Raw genomic sequence first — 23,191 nt, forward strand, 5'->3', positions numbered from 1 at the left:
TTGAGGAAAAGTCCCAGGGAGAGATCAAGGGTGTTCTAAAATACTGAGTACACAAAATCAGATCTAGAAGAAGTTTGATTTAAAGTTGACATGTAATACCTCCACTTCACCAAATACTAAAAAAATAAACTCAAGAAATGGGTTGTTCCTTTAAATTATTACGAGTTATTTCTACACATGATGTCCACACGTGAGTAGTGACTGGGCCAGATGTTGAGTCACTGCTCTGCTCTGGCATCTGCTGAAGTCGACTTTTTCACTCTTTCTCAGGACATACTGTTCCATACAGATCCATGACATTGTGTGGGTTTAAAACCCAGAGCACCAATGCCTTATGACACCAGAAAAGTTAGACTGAAGGCCTAAAGTCTGGTGCCTACCGGGTGGGCCTAACAAGCCAAGCTTGCCCTTTCTGCAGCTGAGCCCCACATCATCCGGGTGAGTCCAGCCGCTCTCTGGGCCTGTCTTACAGTCAGAGGTAGGCACAGAGTAGACAGCCCTTAGAAACAGCTTTCTCCTTGCTTCCATTGTTTTCTAGTTCATCTGCCATATAGCCTAAAGATTATTCATTTTGTTAAAATCTGTCTTTAAGTGCAAAAAAATATAGAGGGTAATATAATAATAATCGCCTGGGTAGAGTGGAATATGGCTGTAATCTCGTTTCCCAGAAGGCTAAGGCAGGAGGATCAGGAGAAGCTCAGTCGTGTCAAGGGCAGACTCTCCCTCACTTTTCCTGGCTTTTTCTTTTTTTTTGTCCCAGTTGTCTGCAGGGAAGTTGGCTAGGCCAATGCGTGTGCCTTTCAGAACCTCCTATAAACTTTCATTCTGTCTCATGGATTATTATTTTCCGGCGGCCTGTGTGCAGTGGAGTGTAGGAAAGGCATTGGTAGGTTGTTCCCTACAGCAGAGAAGGTAGTGAGGGACCCAGGAGTGAAGGCTGCTTGATGGGTCAGTCGATGCATGTATCATAAACCTCCTAAAAGAGCATCCCCTTCTGCTGCTGTTAAGAGCTGTGAATGTGCCGCACTCCCCTACTGGTTTCACTATTTTAGAGGTTTTATTTTTATTATTTATATGAGGGGGAGCATGGAGTACCGAAGGCATTAGTGGATCTCATTGAGCTCAAATTATATAGGCGGTTGTGAGCCACCTGTTAGTGCTGGGAACTGAACTTAGGTCCCCTGCAAGAGCAATATGTGCTCCTTACCATTGAACCATCCTACTACCTACCTAGTAACTTTTGAAATTCAATGTGTGTGTGTGTGTGTGTGTGTGTGTGTGTGTGTGTGTTTATGTGCATGTGTGTGTATAAGTGGAAGGCAGTACTTGACATCAGGTGATCTCAGTTTTCACATAATTTTTTGAGACAGGGATTCTCACTGAGCCAGGATCTTGCACATTCTCTTGTCTCTGCCCCTCACACCTACCCAGTGCTGGGGTTGCAGAGGTGCCTCGGTTTTTTACATTCATTCTGGGGACTGAACTAGACCCCTGTGCTTGCTAGGCAAGCACTTTACCACCTGAACCATCTCATAAACTGCCTTTTCCTTTTGGTTGGTTTGTTTTTTTTTCAAGACATGGTATCTCTGTATGGCTCTGGCTGCCCTGAAACTCACTCTGTAGACCAGGCTGGCCTCAAACTCAGAGATCTGCCTGCTGCTGCCCCCAAGGGCTGGGCTCAAAGGTTTGGGCCTCTACTGATACCACTTCACATTTTTAAAAATTTATTTATCTTTGGTGTGTATGTGTGTGTATGTGCATGTGTGTGCATGTGTGTTTGTGAGCTTATGTGCTCCACATGCATGCAGGATCCTGCAGAATCAAAGAGATCATAAGATCCCCTGGAATTGAAGTTACAGACAGTTGTGAGCTGCTATGTGGTTGCTGGTCTTGAACCTGGGTCTTCTGGAAGAGTAGTCAGTGCTCTAACCATGAGCCATCTCTCCAGCCTCATGAATTGCTGTTTTTGTATAATAAGAACAAAGTTTTATTTTTCAAAATAAGTCTTATCAGTTGTACAGAATAATGGGTTTCCTCAGTGCTAATTTTATACATCTATGAATCATACTTTCTTCTTCCTCTCTCCCTTCCCTCCCCTACTCCCATCTCCTCTCCTTCCTTAATGTCTTCTGCCTTCAAATCATTGCCATTTCCCCTCTAGACCAAATGGGTGAGGGAAAACATTATTGTCTGCTTTCTTTAATTTTGGATTATCATGTTAATTATACAAATAAGTTTCATTATGACATCTTCATACATATACATAAAGTATTTAGAACATACACACCCCTTACCTTCATCTGTCTCCCTCCCACTGTTACTCTTTCTTCTTCCCAGTCACCAGCCCCCTTCTACTTTGATGTACTCACCCTTTTTTGTGACTCAGTAGTTTCATTAGAGTTGTTTACAGGCGTGTGGGTAGGAGTTTGTTTATAGAACATGAGCTCCTTTCCAGTGCCTACACTACTGAGAAAAATGTCCTTCCCTTGAGCATCCATTGTCTTCATATAACTCTTCAGGAGAGTGTGGGGTCCCAATAGCCCCTCCCCCTTTCCTGGCATGACATTAATGGGCAAGATCTTGTGCAGCTTCAAGAGCACAGTGGCCTGGTCATCCTGGAAGTCATTGGCCACTGGTAAAGTTCACATCTGCCCATTGGTATGGCTGCCTTGCTGCCGGCAGGGCCCACAGCTGAGTAAGACTGTTGATGACAAGCCTCTCTTCTGCTGCCTTCAGAGATCCTTGCAGCACCATGAGAGGGGAGGTGGGGAGAATGCTGTTAACTCAGCTTGTTTTCCCATGTCTTGTGTCTTAGTCACTGTTCTGTTTCTGTGAAAACACACCATGACCAAGGCATGTAAAAGTAATTATCGGGGCTTTTCTTAAGCCCCCCCTTGCTCTCAAAGAACATCAGGCCGTTTCTATGCCCACTCTATCCCATTCTTGCTCTTGAATAAAGAAATGGAGACCTGGTATTTTTATTAACAAGCTTCAAGCACTAGCTGGGTAGGTTCTGAGCTACTCTAACTTGTCAAGGCGGCTACCACCTAGCCACACGGTCCATTATCTGTAATCTGAGCCTTGTCCTGGCTTGCCCTGGTCCCATGTTGTTCTTATGGCTGCTCTCTCATTGCAACTGCATGGCAAAAACTTCCAGTTCATCCACATGGTCTCGCCACACCTTTTTTTCTCTCTTTCTCTTCTCCCCTTCTATTCTAGTCTCTCAGAGATCCCCTCTCTGGTATTGGAAGTCCTTCTCTATGCTCTTCCGCCCGGGTAATTGGCTGATCATTTTTACCTAACATTGAGACCAGAGATGCTTGACCATGTAATCATCTGGACTGCAAAAAGATGTCTGGGCATAGAAATCAGCATTTAAATAGACAGTGCACAAACCATTCCCTGACATTTCTTCATTTTAGTTCAATAAAAGGTTCTTTGTCTTATACTAATAAAATATATACAATAAGAACAATTATGGAAACTTATCAAGTAAAATTACGTTAAAAAATCCAGTCTATTTGATTTGGCAACCTTGGAAAAAGTATTATCTATCTTGGTGAGTTTAGAATTCTGTACTGAAATAATTTTCTATTAAAACTTGTACTTATAGACCTTAAAATATCTTTTTAGACCTTAAAACATTTTTCTCAAATCCTAAACAATTTAAGCTTAATTGTGAAACTACAGCTACCTAGTCTTCAACCTCCATCAGAGACCTGAGAAGGAATAAATATTATCTGAGGATGCAGGAAGTGCCGAGCAAGCAGCTTCCAAAACCACAGAGATGACAGAGGTGCAGTCTGCCTGGACAGTTCCCAAAAATTTCTCTGTGTCATTAGAGCATCATCACCTTCAGCTTCCTGGCTCAGAATATACGACAGACTTTTTTGTGAAGCAGAAATTATGAAGAACTACTTACCTTATCTTGGCAGAGCTTAGCAATTGACTTCCCTGTGTCTATGTTTGTCCACAGCTTGGACAGCCTTCTTGTCTGTGGTTGAGGGAAGGGTAGTTTTTGCCTGGTGGCTAGCTTTCTACATTTGAAGCTAACTCCAAAAGGAGGTTTTTTTTTTTTTTTTTTTTTTTGATGCCAATCCTCTTCTTTGAAGTAGAATGGGGGAGCTGCCAGGAGCTGACATATTTTTGTCTTGAAACTTCTTTTATTAATAAAACATCTTTAAATGCCATATTCTGTAGATCTCTGAGGTTTTTGAAAACTATCTGTCTATAGTATATCTGAACAGTCAAACATTGCTTGTTTCTAGGAAAATATATTTCTGTAGTTAACTAAACTAGTATCTAACATGACCATGAATTTGACTGATAGACTACTAACTTGAATCTCTTAATTATCCTAAAACAGTTTGTAATAGCAACTTTCAAAAGGACCAGAACTTCACATTGCATTTATCAATGAGTTTCATTAAGTACATTAAGCAAGAGTTGAAACATGAATACAGTATGTAGTAACGAAATATAATCTTAAGACTGTATCAATATATACAGTTCATATTAAACGTAAAGTATTTGGCTTATTAATGCTCTTTGGTCTAAAAGTATATTCAATAATCTACCCTTTATCTAATTGTTCCTATATCATCCTTTTCCCTTTTCAACCCTTCTCCCCGATTTTCCCCTAACAAAGGCAACTCTTATAAAAGCAAGCATTCAATTGGGACTGACTTACAGGTTCAGACGCTTAGTCCATTATCATCATGGTGAGGAACACATGGCAGGCAAGCATGATGTTGGAGAGGGAGCTGAAAGCTATACATCCTAATCTGCAAGTGGGGGATGGGGAGAGAAATGGAAAGGAAGAGACAGACTGGGCCTACCAAAGTGCACCCTAGTGACACACTTTTTCTAACAAGGCCACACCTCCTTTTTTTTTTTTTTTTTAATCTTTCAGAATGTTCTTTATTGACAGTTACTAGACAGGTATAAGGCATGTTTACAAGCTGATGTGAAGCACATACCACTTCACATGAAGCTGTGATGTGAGCACAACAGCCTCAACAGCTATTCCTTTGTACCTGACAGATACAATAAGCTGCTGTGTACTTTAGCAGGTACAACGTTTCAGGAACATCATGGACACCATGTCTCAGAACACGGAGTAAGCTACAGACTAAATTAGTAAGACACCACAACTCACATGGACACAGGTGGAAGGTGACAGCATCTCCAGGGCAGCAGAGAACACGCTGCAAAACATTTTGCTCGTTTCCTTGTGTTTGAGAGAAATGCAATGTATCCAGGGTTCATGAGTCTGTATTTGCCAGTACCTACAGGTCACTAAAAAATATCTAGTTTTTGAATAGTTTCTAATACAGTTAGCTTGTTTTCAGGCCACATTACAAGATTGCATGCAAATTACTTTACACAAAAGTCAAACAGAACAATGTTAACACCAACACATTAGGACTGTGGTACATTTCTCTTCCGGAGGAAGAATAAGGAAGGAGGGTGAGAGTGATTGTCCTGTGCTTGGCACTATGACCTGTGCTCGCTTAGCTGTGCATTTCCAAGCATTGGCTGATTCACAAGACTTACATGGTAACCTTAGTGTAAGTGTCAAGTGTGGGACTCCTGTGAACAGACAGCATCTTCCCAGGGTAAAAGATATAATTGATTACCAAAATGTAGATCAAGTGGATCATAAGCATTTAAAAAATTTATTAAGGAGATTCTAGGAGGCTAAGAACCTTTACAACCTGAACACTGCTTTGAGGAGCTCAACAGTTCAAGAACCTGTTCATCTCAGAGTATCCCTGCAGCAGCCTCAACAATGCAGGACCATGGTGACACAGCATGACACACACAAAGGCCACACCTCCTACTCCTTCTAATCAGTTCAAAGAATTCCACTCCCTGGTGATTCAGCACTCAGATATATGGGAGGCCAAACCTACTCCGTGTTGGCACTGACATCCATCTTAAAAGAAAAAGAGCCTGAGAATTTGCCCGGCAGCTGAATCCAACCTACACCCAAGTACCAGGAAGGACTCCATAGCTTATCCTTTGGCAGAGTTACTCCCTAACTACTTCCTAGCAACAGTCAATCAAAGATTAGTCTGATTGTTTCAGATGTACTTTCAGACTGTTTGTGATTGTTCATGGTTTTGCTTCAAAGCACACACCAGTTGGCTTAAACCCCTTGCTTGCTTGCCATTCCCTACAAAACCTTATCCTGATGAGGGCTCGGGCTGCTCCACTTTCCTGTCCTCAGGGTTGACAGAGAGCACAGGCTCGAGTTTGTAATGAAGAGACCTTAATGAGATTACGTCAGAGTCGGCTCCTTGGTGGTTATCTGGGGCTTTTGAAGGAGCACAACAATATGCACCTACGGGGCCACTCTCAAGTCAAAGCATCACATCCTTCATACAAAGCAATATGATCTTGCTGACTGGTTCTGGTGGGCAACCCAAACCAGTGGCAACAGCCTGTATTGTACTGGAGACTTTGGGCCTCCTTGGTGAATTGATGGCACTGAGCATTTTGTTTAAGAACCTATACCTTGTTGAAGGTCTTAAAAAATGGTACTAGGTATTGAATTCAGGGCCTGGCACATTTGAGGTAAATTCTACCACAGAGCTATATGTTTCCCTAGCACATCTTTCTGTGGTTGGCTTGTTTCATTTAATGGATGAAACAGTCCAATATTTTCTTGCAAGTAACATTCTTCTTTATGGCTTAAATATTTCCCTTTGTATGTACACCAACCTAATCTCTTCATCTGAGGATGGGCACCTACTCTGACTCCATTGTTTGGCTGTAGTGATTACCATTGCAATGTGCAGGTTTTTGTGTATATATGTATATATATGATATATATGATTGAGGTTGATATATGATATATAAGCTGGGTTGTCTTAGGATTTTATTGCTGTGAGCAGACACCATGACCAAGGCAACTTTTTTTTTTTTTAAAGATTTATTTATTTATTGTGTGTGAGTACACTGTAGCTGTCTTCAGACACACCAGAAGAAGGCATCAGATTTCATTACTGATGGCTGTGAGCTACCATGTGGTTGCTAGAATTCAAACTCTGGACCTTTGGAAGAGCAGTCAGTGCTCTTAACCACTGAGCCATCTCTCCAGCCCCCAAGGCAACTCTTGTAAGGACAACATTTAATTGAGGCTGGCTTACAGGTTATTATCAAGGCAGGAATATGGCAGCATCCAAGGAGGCATGATGCAGGAAGAGCTGAGAGTTCTACATCTTCATCTGAGCCGAAAAAAGACTGGCTCCCATGTGGTTAGGAGAAGGGCCCCATTGCCCACCCCAACAGAGCCATACTTCCTTTAAGAAGGCCCCATCTCCTAATAGTGCCACTCCCTGGGCCAGCCATGTTCAAACCACCACATGGATCATGTGACATTTATTCTTTATTTTATTAATGCATCTCCTATCGTGTTTTACTTTATTACATTCCCACCAACAGTGATATGGGTTTCCCTTTTCCCCAGACCTGCTCTAGCATTTAGTAATTGTTTATAATGCTATTCTGACAGAATGTCAAAAATAGAATCTCATTGGAGTTTCGATTTGCATTTCCCCGGTGGACTAAAGGTGAGATCAAGAGTTTTGAAACAAAAAGCTGAACATTTAACATACTTTTCCTCTCATTTTCCTGAGGTCTAAACACAAGCAAGAAAGGGAAAGGTCATGGGGGTGGCAGACACATCTGAGTGTGCAGAACTGGTAAGCACAAGAAAAAGAAAGAAACCAGTAACTAACACTTAAGAGTTTAAGCGGCTGGGTGTGTTGCCTCATGCCAGCAGTCCTAGCACTGAGGAGGCTGAGGCAGGAGGAGTGCCTGGATTACATGAGGTCCAGATCACTGTATGAGGCAGAAGGAGATTTTTTTTCAAAAACACAAAAACAACAGTAAGCAAACAACTTTATGCTGATGTTGTACATAAGTCAGTCTAGAACAGACCAGAGAGGCCGCGAGGAAGGCAAGCAACGCTAGAGCAGGCAAACTCCGGTTACCTCAGCACTAGGAAGACAGAATCGGAGCAGCTGCAAGTTTGAGACCAGCCTGGGGCCATAGGGAAGACAGGGAGGGCTTCCTTGACACCGGTTTACCTCTGGTAGCATAATGGTGGCAGGGGTCAGTTTTACATCTCTGGATCTCAGAGTCCCGAGAAAGCTGTTTCTCTGTCAGTAGCTCTGCTAGTAGTCCCTTGTCCCTGAGAATCCCATGTTCTTATGCCTCCTGGTTTTAAGTTCATTAATGAAGCGATCCTTAAAACCACGGCGATGTAAGGTATGGACTGGCCCAACACCGTCTTAGATGGTTTCCAAAGCTGGATGTGGGCCCGTTACTCCTCAGAGTGGAACAGGGAGCACTCACTTAGAAGAAACTAGATGAATGGATGCTGGAGAGGAAGGTAAAGGGGGCTATTAGAGTAGAACGCGCTTCATGTTAAGTTTTAATTTATGTAAGCAGGCAGAGTAAAGAGTATTATTCTCAATACAAATGCACTTAGTCACTGTCTGTGAATCTTCTGATTTGTGCTGGTGTGGGGGGGGATTGCTTGTTTGTTTGACTCGGGGTTTCTCTGGATAACAGCCCTGGTTGTCCTGGAACTCACTTTGTAAACCAGGGCCTCTGCCTTCCAAGTGCTGGAACCAAAGGTGTGTGCCACCACGGTCAGTGCAGGTTCCACTGGAATCACAGATACTAGTATACCCTTCATTGAAGACTGGTCCTCTTCTATTCCGGGAAGGCTGCCTTGAACCTAGCACAGCATTCCGGGGGAAATAGAATAGCGGTGAGGGAGGAGGGGATACCTGCCTGGCCAGCCAGATCAGCTGAATCAGCCCTGCTGACGGGGTGGCAGCCAGATTTACCTCACACATACATGGTTTGAAAAAGAATCTTACGTATCACAGGCTGGTTTTGAACTAGTTGTGTAGCTAACTATGGAAAACTTTCAACTCCAGATTCATTTGCTCCAGATCCTGAGTGCCGGGATTACAGGTTTAGGCCAAGGCTCGGGGTCATGGGCTTGCCGGCAGCTCTCGGCTTTGATCCTATTCTTGGTGCTGAGATTGTGTGTGCTCCCACGTTTCTTGCGTGGCTTCACAGCTCAGAAATGCAGGCGCGTGTAAAGTTTGTAGCGGGCCATTTTTGTCATGGTTGTTCTGGTGGAGGTGGGGGGAAGGCGGCTGGGTGATGCCATTACGCTGGCGCAGCACCAGGTGCGTGCGGTCCGGACTCTTTTTGGATGGTGTAGGACTGGGTGCCTGCGCCCTGCAGCTGCTCACCTTGACTATCAGCAGCTGCTGTTAGAGTGGGGTGTTTTCCTTATCTTGGTTCTCAGCCTGGACCTTCTGGATTTGTAACTGGGCTCCGCCTCAAGGGTGTTGCTCTCGGCAGGGCAAAGAGGCTTCTTGGTATCCCCTCGGACGTTTCAGTGAAGGAAAAGATGCTTTCTTTTTCTCTTTTCCTTCCTTCCTTTCTTCCTTCCTCTATTTTTCCTTCCTTCTTTCCTTCCTTCCTTTTCTTCTAATCTTTGCTTTAAGACATAATGCCTTACATTGTCTGGAATTCTTTTGCAGCTCATGGGGATGTTAAGACTCACATCACATAGGGTCTGGTCTCTCTTTGTGGTTCTGGCTGTTTTGGAACTTATAGCTAAATAGACCAGGTTGGTTTAGAACTTGCAGTGAACTTGACTGTTTCATCTCATTAGAATTTAAAGCCCATCTGGAAACAATCCAATAGAAGCTCCTTTAATGAGTCACTACTTGGATGATGTACCTGACTCAACAATGCTCTCCACTGCCTGGAAAGCAATGCTGAACCCCAGGCCATGCTGAATCCCTGGGAACAGACTTTAGCTGAGATATACCCACATACTATTGTTCCCATGTGCTGGGTCAGTGCTTGTACACAAGCCGGTTTATTCTAGTTATTCTTGTTTTGGGGTTTGTTTTCTTCTTTTGCTTTTTTACTTTTATTATTTTACTCTTTGGGGGAAAGAGTGGTCACAAGGTTGTGTGGACATGGAAGGACAGTGCATGTGATAAGGTGGTATCTGACATTAAAAATATGAATCAATACAAATGTTATGTTGAATAAATGACTGTACATTTGGAATATATTGAAGATATATAATACTACATTACCAATCTTCCTTGAAATTTTTTTACATCAGGTGTTCAAACAGTCTCCAAATTTCAACCATACACTTTGGTAGATGTAGACAAGATTGTCCAAAACCTCTGAATCAAGAGTTCTTAAATGACATCCAGGAACGAGAGGTGCTCAGTGAAGTCAGGCTGTGACATCCAACTCACTGAGATGTTCAGGGAAGAGCTGGTCATGGATGGCAGTCTGGTCTTGAACATCTTCTGTAAGTGTAAGTGTGTTGAGCAATAAAATCTCCCTTGGATTCCCAGCTGCCAAAGCTGTGCTGGACTGTGGAATTTAGGCAAGGACTGGATCATGCGCTGCTGCTGGTTGTATAATATTGTAACAAGCTGGTGAATGACCTACAACACTAGCTCCTAATGCTCAGCCTGGACAGCCTGTATATACATCAGGGCTTCACGTAAGAGACTTTCATTGGTCTGAGCAATGGAGGAGACTCATTCTGGGTCTGAAACCATACTTGGGGGGAGAGAAGAAGAAGTGCTGACATGAAGTGTCCCTCCCATGTGGAAAATATGGATTCTGAGTCTGGGGACATACTTGATGGGCTGCGGCTGCATGGAGAATGAGAACTGAGAACAGACTGTCTTTCGGACTAGAGATCCTCAAAGGCAGAGGTTAGAAAGAAGGTTCCTTTAGGACTGTTAGGCTTAACACAGGAATCCTGGCCTTGCAGCATCATGTATACCACAGTCGTCTTCTGCAGCTTCTTTTGCTTCCTAGACCTTGTATTCTTTAGGTATACATTACAGGCCCGATCAGTGTTGTCGAAGATGGCCATCTGGTCTAGGGAATTACTAAAGGGACTGAGTTCAGGAAGAGGGTGCAAAACTGATGGTGTCTGACACATGGAGAAGGTGAATTATGAGTTTTTGGTAATACTTGAAGGTCTGAGTAGAGGAGAAGAGCTTAAACCTGAGGGTCTTTCACATGTAGAATCAGGAGGGGAAGGAATACTGGGAAGGCCAGACCTATCACTAGATAGGTGCCCTGGTTTCCTGGGAAGTTTTCTACACTTCTGACTCTGATGCTCCCCAATAACATGGCTCATGCTAAAAGACACCTCTTCTAAGGGCTGATCAATGAAGGAGAAGTTGGATTCCTGGTCAGGGGAGTTCCTCGATGGTCTAAACTGAGGAGGCATCCAAATATCTCTGGAACACAGAATCTGTACTAGTATTAGATACAGGAGCTTCAGCACCTTTGGGGTTGGTAGGCCTACAGTGAAGTCCACTTCTAATCTTCCCAGGCAGTTGCTGACCCTTCTTATCACTTTCTCTGGCTCGTCTATTCTTGAAATAGGTCTTGATCTGTTCCTTCTTCATGCCAAGCTCTGAGCCAGTGACTTGCATGGTTCCTGGCTCATGTAATTGCTCTTCTCAAAATGCTCTTGGAGGACTTGCATTTCTTCTTGGGAGAACACATTGCACTTCTTCTCCTGTGTTCCTGGATCATTGGGAGAATCTTGTGATCCTGAAGGTACTTGGGAATCCATGAGACCTTGTTGACATGGTAAACCCAAGGCACCCAGAGAACTTTGGATGTCTGCAACGACTGGAGAATTGGAGGATTTGTTACTTGAAAGGACGGAGCTTCCTCACATCATTTGTAGACTGGATGGTAACTGGAAGTCTCAGAGAACTAGAGATCTTTAGATTTCCTCTAAATTTGATCCCTTTGTGAAACCTCGTGGAACAGGAGAACCTGGGACTGGCAAACAGTGGGTTGTTTTTGCCTTGCTTGCTTTCCTCTCTGTGTTTCTAGTTGCTCTTGTTTTAAGTAGATATTTGATTAAATGTTATATAATACGTACAATATGAATGTAGGAAAAATTATTTCTCTTTATGAAAAACAAGTTGAATAGAGAGATTCCATAAAGCCAAAGGAGCCTTTTTATTTTAAAAAAATGTAGATTTGCTTATGTATGTCCATGTTTTGCTTGCAGGCATGTGCATACCTTTGAAGGTCAGAAGAGGCCAGTTGATCCCTGGAACTGGAGTAATGGATGGTTGTGAGCCACTGTGTCAACAATGGGAGCTGAACTGAGTCCTCTGAAAGAACAACAAGTTCTTTTCACCAGTAAGTCATCTCTAAGACCCAAGGCAAATCAATTTTTTTTAACGTAATTAAGAGTCAGAGTTGCTGGTACAAGCCTGTAATCCTAGCTCTTCAGGAGGCTGAGGCACGAGAATTGCAATTTCAAAGCCTGTCTGGGTTACAGAATGAGTCCAAGGCCAATATAGGCAATGTTTCAAGACCCTATGTATCTCCCCCTTTTGTTTTCAGTCAGGTCTAGGTTGACCTTGACATCATTATGGAACTAAGAATAACTGAATTCCTGACCCACTTGTCATTAAAAAAAAAAAAAAAGGGCACTGATCCCATAGCTCAGCAGGGGAGAGTTTGTTTTGAAATCAGGAAGACCTGAATTCAATTTCTCAGACTTGTAAAAATGGTCACCTGCATTTGTAGCCCCAGCATCCAGAAGAGGCAGACTGGAGGAATGACAGAACTTGCTGCCGGTGGCCTAGTTCCAGGCTCGAGGAGAGAGAATGCTCAAGGCAATAAAGAGGAGAGATAGGGAAGGACCCTCAGTTTAGCAAGGCACTCAGCACCCTCCTCTGCACACCACATCTCTGCGCATACACTACACACACGTCTATGTAACACACACACACACACACACACACACACACACACACACACACACACACACACAAGCAGCTGCTTAGGTTTAGGTGAGGCTACCTATAAATAATTGTTGGTGGAATAGGGAAATCAGGGCCCTGAAGACTGGCTCAATGGTTAAGAGCGCTGGCTACTCTTCCAGAGGTCCTGAGTTCAACTTCGAGCACCCGTATGGAGACTCACAACCATCTGTAATGTGATCTGATATCCTCTTCTGGGGTGCATGAAGACAGAGGAGTCATATATATCAAACAAATAAATAAATCCTAAAAAAAAAAACAGGGAAATCATAAAATCCAAGTGAGTTTGTGTTGGAAGCACACAGTGATTTAAAGTTCTTATTCTGATTTAAAGAGATCAAAGCTGAAAGATGTAGACAACTCTCTACTAGTGGGGTTTACAGCCAAAAGGGGGATGCTGATCACCAAACAGGAGATGCATCTGAAGTAAAGGTGTTGGTCACCAGCAGGAGACCGGCAGATACATAAGTTGGCAGGATTAGTTAAAATAAAACGAGACACCTGAAAATCTGTATGGCGAAGGTTGTCAAATGAAAAAGAGGGGGCAAAGAGTTAGGAAATAGGAAGTAAGTTCAATAAATCAGGAGGTAACATCTGGCAAGTTAGAATGTAGAGGGTGTGGAGGTCTTATCATAGGAGAATAAAAATATAAAGCTCTTGAGAAAATTTAATTAAAAAGGTAATAGAAAAAAAACTATTACTAACGGTGAGAGGTGGAGCTGGAAAGATGGCTCTGTGGTTAAGAGAACTGGCTGCTTTTCTAGAAGACCTGGGTTTAGTTCCCAGCACCCACATGGTGGCTCGTGAGTGTCTGTAACTCTAGTCCCAGCAGATCTGACACAGTCTTCTGATCTCTGTAGGACCAGACACACTGAGTACACAGACGTACAGGCAGGGAAAACACCCATAAAAAATGAGATGCGTTGACACAGCTTATTGCCTATGGGCTCTATGGTAGGCTGATTGTTTCTAGACAAGGTCTCACTCGGTAGTCCAGGTTAGCCTCCAGCTCACACACTTTCTGTTTGCCTCTGAGTGTGGGGGTTAAAGCATGCAGCATCGTGGATGGCTCTCTCCTCCCTGCATTTGTGTGGGCCGGGCTAAGGAGTTAGAAGGTGAAGTGCAGATGGGCATGGTGGCACTTATCTGTAATATTAGCATTTGGGAGGTGGAGAGGGCCAGCCTGGGCTAAATAGCAATTTCCCTTTCTGCTTTTTAAAAGACACTATGCACAATACCACTCAACTTGAAGTTCTTTAAAAAAAAGTGTGTGTGTGTGTGTGTGTGTGTGTGAGAGAGAGAGAGAGAGAGAGAGAGAGAGTGAGTGAAAGAGGGAGAGACAGAGACAGAGAGAGGGAGATGTGAGCAACTTGGCCAAGTGTGTATGTAGCTAGCAATCAAATAAAAACATTTTGGATTCTTTAACCTTTGGGTGGGTTCTGAGTGTTGAACTCAAGTTACCAGACTCAGGTGTCTCATGCCTTTACTTGCTGAGCATCTCACCAGCAGAGAAGTCTATTCTTCAGTTCACTCAAGTCTCACAAATTGGGTGGAAGCAGAAGATTCAGGGGGAAATGTTGTGTCACCCAAGAGGCAGTGAGTGGTCTGAAATGACCTGTTTCTATAGTAGTTAGAAACAGACTTGCCCAGTTCACACCTTAAAGCAAATGCTGAGTTTAAATTTGACTACAGCTGGGTGTGGCTTGGTACACTGTAGTCACCAGGAAGGAGGAAGACCAACCAAGCACAACAGTTGACTTAAGCAACACAGAAAAAGAAACTCAAGAAAAAGAGGGGAAGTGGGGATACAATTTATTCGCTTATATTTTGAAGCTGTTCTTTGCTAATTTTGTATCAAAGTTTGAAGGACACATTACTCGGGGCTTAAAGCTTTCTCCAACAGAAGTTTAGTAAATAATACTGCTGCGTTAAAATGCTGCATAGTAGAGGCTGGAAAGACAGCTCAACAGCACTTGCCACTCCCGTAGAAGACCCTGGTTTGTGTCCCACCACCCGTAACAGGCAGCTTACAACCTTCTGTAAATTCAGTACCAGGGGATCTGACTCCCTTTTCTGAACTCCTCAGGTGCCACATTCACATGAACACAAACTTCATATACACCTTTTTAAAAAAAAAAAAAAAAAAAGTAATATAGTAATTACTTCAAGAAAATACTTCTCACTTGAATTTTTTTTTTTTTTTTTGGTTTTGGTTTTCCCTTTTGAGACAGGGTCTCACACAACCTAAGTAAGCTTAACAAGTAGTTATGGATGTCCTTGAACTCTAGGTGTTCCTATCTCCACTTTTCCACTGTTCTGATTGTAGGTGCCTACCATCAAGATTTACTTTCAAATTATTTAAACGAAGCTTTCATTATTCCAGTGCTGGGGACTGAACCTAGAACCCAGCACATGCTAGTCAAGTGTGCTACCACTGAGTTACTTCCCATGAGTCACAAATAGCCAATGCTAACTAAAAACTCCCATTTTCAGTGGCTAAATGCTGGGACTACAGGTCTGCACCATACTACACTTGGCTTGAGATTTGGGGTTCTCACTGTGTTTTCTGAGTTATTTGCAGAACCTCTTATCTCAGCTGCCCAATTAGAAAATAAAGTTTTTGTCTAACTTTTTAGGAAATGAAAAATCAAAAATGGAAAACGTATCACTAAGAAAAAAGAATAAATTTAGCCAGGTCTGTAATCCTAGCTCTTTGGGGGAAAGACGCAGGAGGATTGCTTTGGGTTGACGGCCAACCTGGGCTACTATACTACAGTGAGACACTTTCTCAAAAAGCCAAAAATCAAGTAAGGCATAGGAAGACAAGCCTTTAATCAAAGGTATGTAAGTCAAGTGTGAGTGAAGAGAGAAGGCATGAATATTCTTCCCACATTATCCACGAAACCCCGCTATCTGAGGGAAGGTGACATTGGCTTTCCTTAATTGTGAGCACATACAGGGCTGGCACCTTTGGGAGTCTGGCCACAGCAGTTCTGTGTGTCTCCCACTTGTGTATGTTCCTGATGAGTGTGGCAGCAGTAGTCACATGAGACTAGTTTGTTAAGCACTGAGTTGCAAACACAGCAGGGTTACAGTAAAGGCAGACTTACAGCACTTAATGTCCCTAGTCAGTGCGCAGGTGGCTCTCATAGGTGAATGGTAGACTTACGAAAAGAAACAGTAGCAGACAGATTAGGGTCTTTTGTTTTGTTCTCTCTGTTCTGTAGTTCTGGTTGTCCAGAAACAAAATATGTAGAATAGGCTGATCCTGAACTTACAGAGATCCACCTCTGCTTCCCAAGTGCTGGTGTTGAAGGTTTATGTCCCCATGACGGCTTTGATTAGATTTTTATACTAAAATTGATTCTTAAAGTACATGTTTAAGAAAAGTGTGTTTAAAAAACAAAACAAAACGAAAAAAAAAAAAAAAAAAAAAAAAAAAAAAAAAAAACCCATGGCAGGCGCTCCTTCCACAGTCTGCACACCACCACCTACCTGCATGCAGCCTGAGGGTCAACGAGACCCTCTAGTCAAGTTTAAAAAAGAAAGAAAGAAAAGGGTGTTTGCCAATTTTGCATGCTAATGGTTAGCAACATAATAAGGGGTCATTAAAAGCAAGATATGACTTCAGAACCACCCAATGAATAGATGAGGTACTAACCCTGAAGTAGATCCCAATAGAAAAAATGTCACAACCAGTGGATAGCGTGGGCAGTTTTACAAAGTATATAGGAAGTACAGCTACTTGAAAGAAAGTCAAAAGGCTGGAGAGATGGCTCAGCAGTAAAGAGCATTTACTACTGAGGCAGAGGCCCTGGGTTTGGCTCCTAGTACCCACACGAAGGCTCACAACATATTTAACTCCAGTTCCGGGGGGTCTGCTGTCTTTTTCTGGCCTCACTGTGCACAGACATACATTCAGACAAAATGCTCATACACATAAAATAAAAATGAATGGTTCTTTAGGGAAAAAAATAAATTCAACCTAGATGTAGTGGCACCTGCCTATAATCACAACACTCAGGAGGTGGAGGCAGGGGATGAGTTAAGACCATTGTGGGATATCTAGGAAGATTCTGGGCTACATAGGGAAAACCAGGCAAGGCAGGGCTTTATATCAAGAGCTGTAGAAAATTGAAACAAAAACCAAACAAAAACATAAGAAAAATGAAGCTTGACAATGTATGACTATAATCTCAGCACTTGGGAGGCAAAAGGGACTCACTTAGAAGTTCAAAGTCACTCTTAGCCACATGTATCTCAAAAAACAAAAACAAAAGCAAGCAAGCAAAAAAACAAAACAAAACAAAACAAAAACCAAAACCAAAACAAACAACAACAACAACAAAAAAAAAAAAACCAAATCAACCAACCAACCAAAACCAAACCAAAACAATAAGGAAACTTCGGTGCATGGCTGCAATCCCAGCATTCCATAGGTGCAAGCAAGAGGCTTACCATTTCCAGGTCTTCCTAGGCTCAATGAACCAAATCAGATGTGTGTGGTGGCATAGCCTGCAATCCAGGAACTCAGAGGCTGAGGGAGGAGGACTGTTGTGTATTTGAGGTAGCCTGGGCTACATTGTGTTCTCTAGGCCAAGCCGTCTAGGGAGATCCTGTCTCAAAAAAGTAAAGTAAGGAGTCAGAAAGATGGTTCTGTGCAGACAAATGGTTGTTACTGAGTATAGGGAGCTGAATTCAATCTCTGGACCCCACATAGAGGAGATATACAACTCCTGAAAGTTGTCCTCTGGTCTCCACACTTATACATGCACAAACACACACTTGTGTATACAAGACACAGACAGAGATAACTAACTACCAAAAATAAATAAATTAATTAATTAAACAAGGGGCTAGAGAGATAGCCCTTGCTGAGTAAACACGAGGACTTGAGTTCCAATCTAACACCCATGTCAGAAGATGGCCATATCTGTGCATGGTGCTATGGGAGGTGGGAGGGGTGGCAGGGACTTGATAGTTAGCTCCAGAACAAGACCCTGTTTCAAAGGAATAAGGTGGAAGATGCTAGAGCAGGATACCAGACTCTCTCCTCTGGTCTCAGCACTTGAGCAGGTGCACGCCCACAGCCACACTAACTTCTCACCTCCAGAACCTGGAAACAAAACTACGAGAAACAAAAATCCAAGGCAAGCCAGACCAAACCATTAAAGCTACGATCAGTTATGAAATCAGGCAGATCTGCCTGTCATAATAGCAACTCTCATGGTTTGATGGGGGTGGTTGCTTGACTGTAAGTAGTTTAGAATCAGCTATGATGTAGTAATTGGAAAGGACAATTAGATACAAGACTCCCTCTCCCCCTTTAGCTCTAAAGAGGAACACAAAAATGAGCTGATGTAAAGAGGTAAGTCTTGGGGTGATGGGCAACTTGTAGTCATAATAGTTGAACTTGAGCAGGAGGGTATTGAATTTAAGGCCAACTTGGGCTACTCAAAAAGACACCATCTTTTAAGAAAGAGAAATTGGTGGGACAGGCCTTTGATCTCTGAACACTGGAGGCAGAAGGTAGGTCTCAATGAGTTTGAGGCCAACTTGGACTACACAGAGAGCTCTAGGTCATTGAGGTCTACAGAAGGAGAGCTTGTGGCACAGAGAGAGTGTGTAGAGCAGGTTAAAGTAGTCTGTGTGTGTGTGTGTGTGTGTGTGTGTGTGTGTGTACGCGTGTGTGATACAGAATAGAGCATGATCTTTTTAATGCAGGCCTCACTTTGTTGTCCAGGTTGGTCTCAATCTCACTGTACAGTCCAGGCTAGACTTGAACTTGTGGCAATTGTCTTGCCTCAGCCTCTTGAGTGTTAGGTTTTCAGGTGAGTACCACCATACTAGGCTAAAACCATGCCTGCATACAAATAGATAAGACTCAGTTTAAAAAACAAAAACCAACCAACCAAAAAAAAAAAAAAAAAAAAAAAAACCCAAGAAATTTCGGGGCAGTGGTGACACGTCTTTAGTCTCAGGATTTGGGAGGCAGAGGTATGCAGATCTCCAAGTCTGAGGCCAGCCTGATCTACAAAGTAAGTTCCAAGACAGCCAGAGATAGACAGAGAAATCCTTTCTTAAACAAAGAAACAAAATCAAACCAAACCAACATCAAAACCAACCAACCCACCAAACTCAATAAACCGGAAACAGAAATGGCAGGAACTGAATGACTTAAACTGTTGATGGTTTCTGAGGTACAGTTTCCTGTATCCCAGAATGACCTGGAATTTGCTATATATTAAAGGATGCCCTAGACCTTTTGGTTCTCTGGCCTCTATCTTCCAAGTGCTGGGATTACAACCAGTTTAATAGGTGCTGGGGATCAAGTCCACGGCTATGCTAGAGTAACACTCCATCAACTAAAATACACCCCCCAGGCAAAGATTAAGAAGAGAATGAATGGAGCTGGGGTGTTGGTTCAGAAGTTAAGCACACTGGCTGCTCTTCCATTCCCAGCAACCACATTTAGGCTCATAACAATTTATAACCCCATTCTCAAGGGATCCAGTGTCCTCTCTGGCTTCCTTTGGTACCAGGCACACACAGGCTGCACAGACTGAGCAAGCCAGTAAGTGGTACTCCTCAGTGGTCTGCTTCAGTTCAGCTCTTTCAGGTTCATGCTTTGGATTCCTGCCTGGCTGTTTCCTCCCCAGGTTGGTCAGTCAGTGTTTTATCCCAGCAACAGAGAAGCAAACTGGGACAAATAGTAAGCCAGGAGAGATGAAGAGGGAGTCAGAGCTTCAGTGATTTACAAAAGAGGTGGGTGTGTGGAGGGGCTAGCAAAGGGTGAAGGAGATAGCAGAGGATTCTGTGAGGGCAGGAAATACCATCCCGTACTTGAAAAGTGTCTGGGACAGGAAGTCAGTCGATTCAGACATTTCCAGATGAGGCAGAGATAATGTGGAAGTAGTTGGCATCTGAAGTTGAAACACTTAGGCTGACTGTGGGATGAACGTCTTAGAGTCGGAGTTCAGTATCCACAGGAGCCTGTGGGCTGAGCCTGGGAGGAAATGTATCAAGGGTCAGGATGGAATTGCTATTGGTGTTCTCTTAGGGCAAAGGTAGACAAACTGAGGTGGCTAATCTAAGGGGAAGTAAATGAGCTGTTCTTGTTTGCAGGTCTTGTGGGATGGAAGCTGCTGAGGTATCACTGCTATGATCTCTTCTAGAATTCTACGATTTGCTTATAAAATACAGCCTATGCATTTGCACTTTTGTTTGGCTTGCATAATGCTCTGATCACCTATTAAAACAAGATGTGATTCCTTCTTGGATCCAAGTGTTTTGTTTATTTGTTTAAAACAAGGTCTCACTATGGAGTGAGGGGCTAGCCTGGAACTCACTATGTAGAGTAGTACTTCAGCTTCCAACCCAGAGATCTACCTGCCCATGCCTTTTCGGAATGTTGGGATTGAAGCGTTTGTCCCCCATGCCCCTCTAAGTCCAGCATTCTTGTTACTTTATCATCTTAATCTAGTCTTTCTTGAGAACGTGTTGTTTTGGGTTGCATTTTAATTTTATTTTGGTGTATTAGAATCCCTAGTGTGGGTATGGATGGTGAGTGTGGAGGTCAGGGGGAAATGTGCAGGAGCGGTCCTCCCCCACCACTCTGTGAGGGAGTGGGTTCCAGGGATGGAACTCAGGTTGGTGAAAAGGGCTTTTTCTGAGGTAACTGAAGATGAAGATGACCTTGAATGCCATCTCTTTCTCAAAGGATTTATTTGTTATATACCAGTACACTTTAGCAGTCTTCAGACACACCAGAAGAGGGCATCAGATCCCATTACAGATGGTTGTGAGCCACCATGTGGTTGCTGGGAATTGAACTCAGGACCTCTGGAAGAGCAGTCAGTGCTCCTAACTGCTGAGCCATCTCTCCAGCCTCAACCTTAAAGTCTTGGTCCTCTTGCCTCTGCTTTCCAAGTACTAGGATTATAGATCTGTATGGCTATGCCTGGGTGGCAGGTTTATTTATCTACTTAGACCTTTGTCTGTATGTTCTTAAATTGATCTTGCATATGAATATATATATTCATATGAGGCCGGAGGCCATAAGTTTGTGGAAGTGATGCAACAGGAGGAGTTAAAGGGAGGAAAAGAAGAGAAAAATGATGTAATTATATTTAATTTAAAAAACAAAACAATAAAAGATGTCAGTATATATATATATATACATACTTTTTTCTTTTTCTTTTCCTTTCCTTCCTTTCTTTTCTTTATTTGAGATAGGGTTCTGTGTATCTCTGACTGCCCTGAAACTTACTCTGTAGACCAAGCTGGCCTCACAGAGATTCTCCTGCCTCTGCCTCCCAATAGTTTTAATGTATGTAGGCTTGAGAGTGCCACATTCTGACTCTGTTCCAACGATAACTTACATGTGCTATTCTTTCCTACTATGCAGGTTGTGAGGACAATACTCAGGTTGCTAGGCTTGCCACCAAGCATCTTTACTAGCTGAGTCATTTTGCTGGTTCCCAGCTTTACTCCTGGCTAAAAAAAAAAAAAAAAAAAAAAAAAAAAAAAAAAAAGCCCAAGTATAAATTAGGTGTGTTATACCCCTTTATTTCTAGCACTTGGGAAGCAGTGAGTTTGAAACCTGCCAGGACTATATAGTTACAGGCTAGCCAGGGCTACACTGTAAGATCTTGTCTCAAAAACTGAGGCCATCCTGGTCTATAAAGTGAGATCCAGGACAACCTGGGCTACAGAGAAAACCTGTTTCAAAAACAAAACAAAACAGAAAAAACCCAAACACACACACACCTGCCCCAATAATTTTTAAATATGTTAAGGGTTGGGTTCAATTCTAACAAATAAATGAATCCAAAACTGTTAAAAGAGCTGGAGGTAGTTGGTGGTTAGAAGCACTGGCTGGTTTTCCAGAGGACCCAGGTTCAGTTTCCAGCACCTACATGGCAGCTCATGATGTTTGTAACGTCTGTTCCTGGGAATCTGACTCCCTCATCCATGCAAGCAAAACACCAATGTACATAAAAATGGTAATTTAAAAAATGTTAAGGCCAAGTTATTTCAGAATGCTGTTTTAGGGGAGTGGGGGATGGCTCAGTGGTGAAGAGCCTGCACTGCTTTTTGGTTTGGAGCTCCTGAATATCTTGACTCATAACCACCTGTAACTCCAGTTGCATAGGAGGAGCCTCTGGCCTCCCCACATTCACATAGAGATACACATATAATAAAAATGAAATAAATATTCAATGAAAATCTTCAAAGGAATTGTCTTGGTAGTACAGAAATTGTTTCAACACCATGTTGAAAGGAAGGCCAGGGTAAAGATTTTCCCTGTGTTTGCATTTCCTGTGCTGCTGTATATAAATTTCCACCACTTTTTTGTTACTATTCCATGTGAAATCTCAAAGGCTGTACAGGAAATAGCAAAGGAACAAGTTAACTTTAACTCCTTCAAAAGAATGCTATGCCAAGGAAATATTAAGTTGATCACTTGAGCACTTATTTCAATTTCATTGAAATCTGTTTAAAAGCCAGCGTTTTGCTGTTTGGACTGTTAACTTCTGTGTGAATAGAGGAAAACAACTGCGTCCTGAGGGCATAAAAATCCTGTTTGTTGCATGCTCTTTTCCCAAACGGTAACTTAGATTCTGCAGTAATAGCTGTATTCAAGACTAGTCAGAAAAAGTATTAACGAGGCTGAAAATAGGAAAAATACTCAAAAATACTTTTAAAAAAGCGTTGTAAAGAATGGTTAGGAATTAAATTCGCCGACAGGTCTCCGACAAATCGTTATCGCGGAAAACAGGACTGCGCAACTGGCGGTGGAAAATTCCAAGTCTTCTTAAGTAAACTCGACTGCTTCCCTTAACTGCCAGCCGGACATGTCCCACCCAAGCCAGTTCACGCGTGCGACCCTGGTCCAGCGCACCGACCAACGACTTTGAAGGGCATTTTCGCGCCATTTCGTTTGAGTGGAAGGTCAAGTCCACCCTTGACCTCTGCAAATTTTCCACAATCGCGGGAGGCCGGAGCCTGCAAAGCTGCTCTGCAAGAGCACCAAAGGGGAAAAGCTAGGAGTCTCATCCAAGGGATTTAAGGGGAAAAAAGGCGTCCGGAGGCGTTAGCCGCTTAGTGACAGCGGAAAACCCCCAGGGCACAGAAGCCCTAGGCTGGAGAAAACAAACCCAGCAAGGCGCGCACTCGCGAAGGCGGCAGGCGGAGCAAGAGCTGCAGTTGCAGAGACTCGGGGGTGGGAGGAGGGCGGGGGCGAGTTCGCTCTCCTCGACTCCTGATTGGTTCTTCTCAGCGAGCTTAGTGACGTCAGCAGGCGGAGGGTG

The 23,191-nt window shown here is 43.0% G+C and overlaps 1 long non-coding RNA gene across 1 annotated transcript; it reads left to right on the top strand.

The window, feature by feature from the left end:
- Positions 1-284: 284 nt before the first annotated feature.
- LOC308425104 lies at positions 285-20,140 on the top strand. Its single transcript, XR_013975146.1, has 3 exons — positions 285-478; positions 12,116-12,249; positions 20,004-20,140. It is a non-coding gene; the product is annotated as an uncharacterized lncRNA (long non-coding RNA).
- Positions 20,141-23,191: the final 3,051 nt, after the last annotated feature.

This window comes from Micromys minutus, assembly GCF_963924665.1.
Source record: "Micromys minutus genome assembly, chromosome: 10".
Taxonomy (NCBI): domain Eukaryota; kingdom Metazoa; phylum Chordata; class Mammalia; order Rodentia; family Muridae; genus Micromys; species Micromys minutus.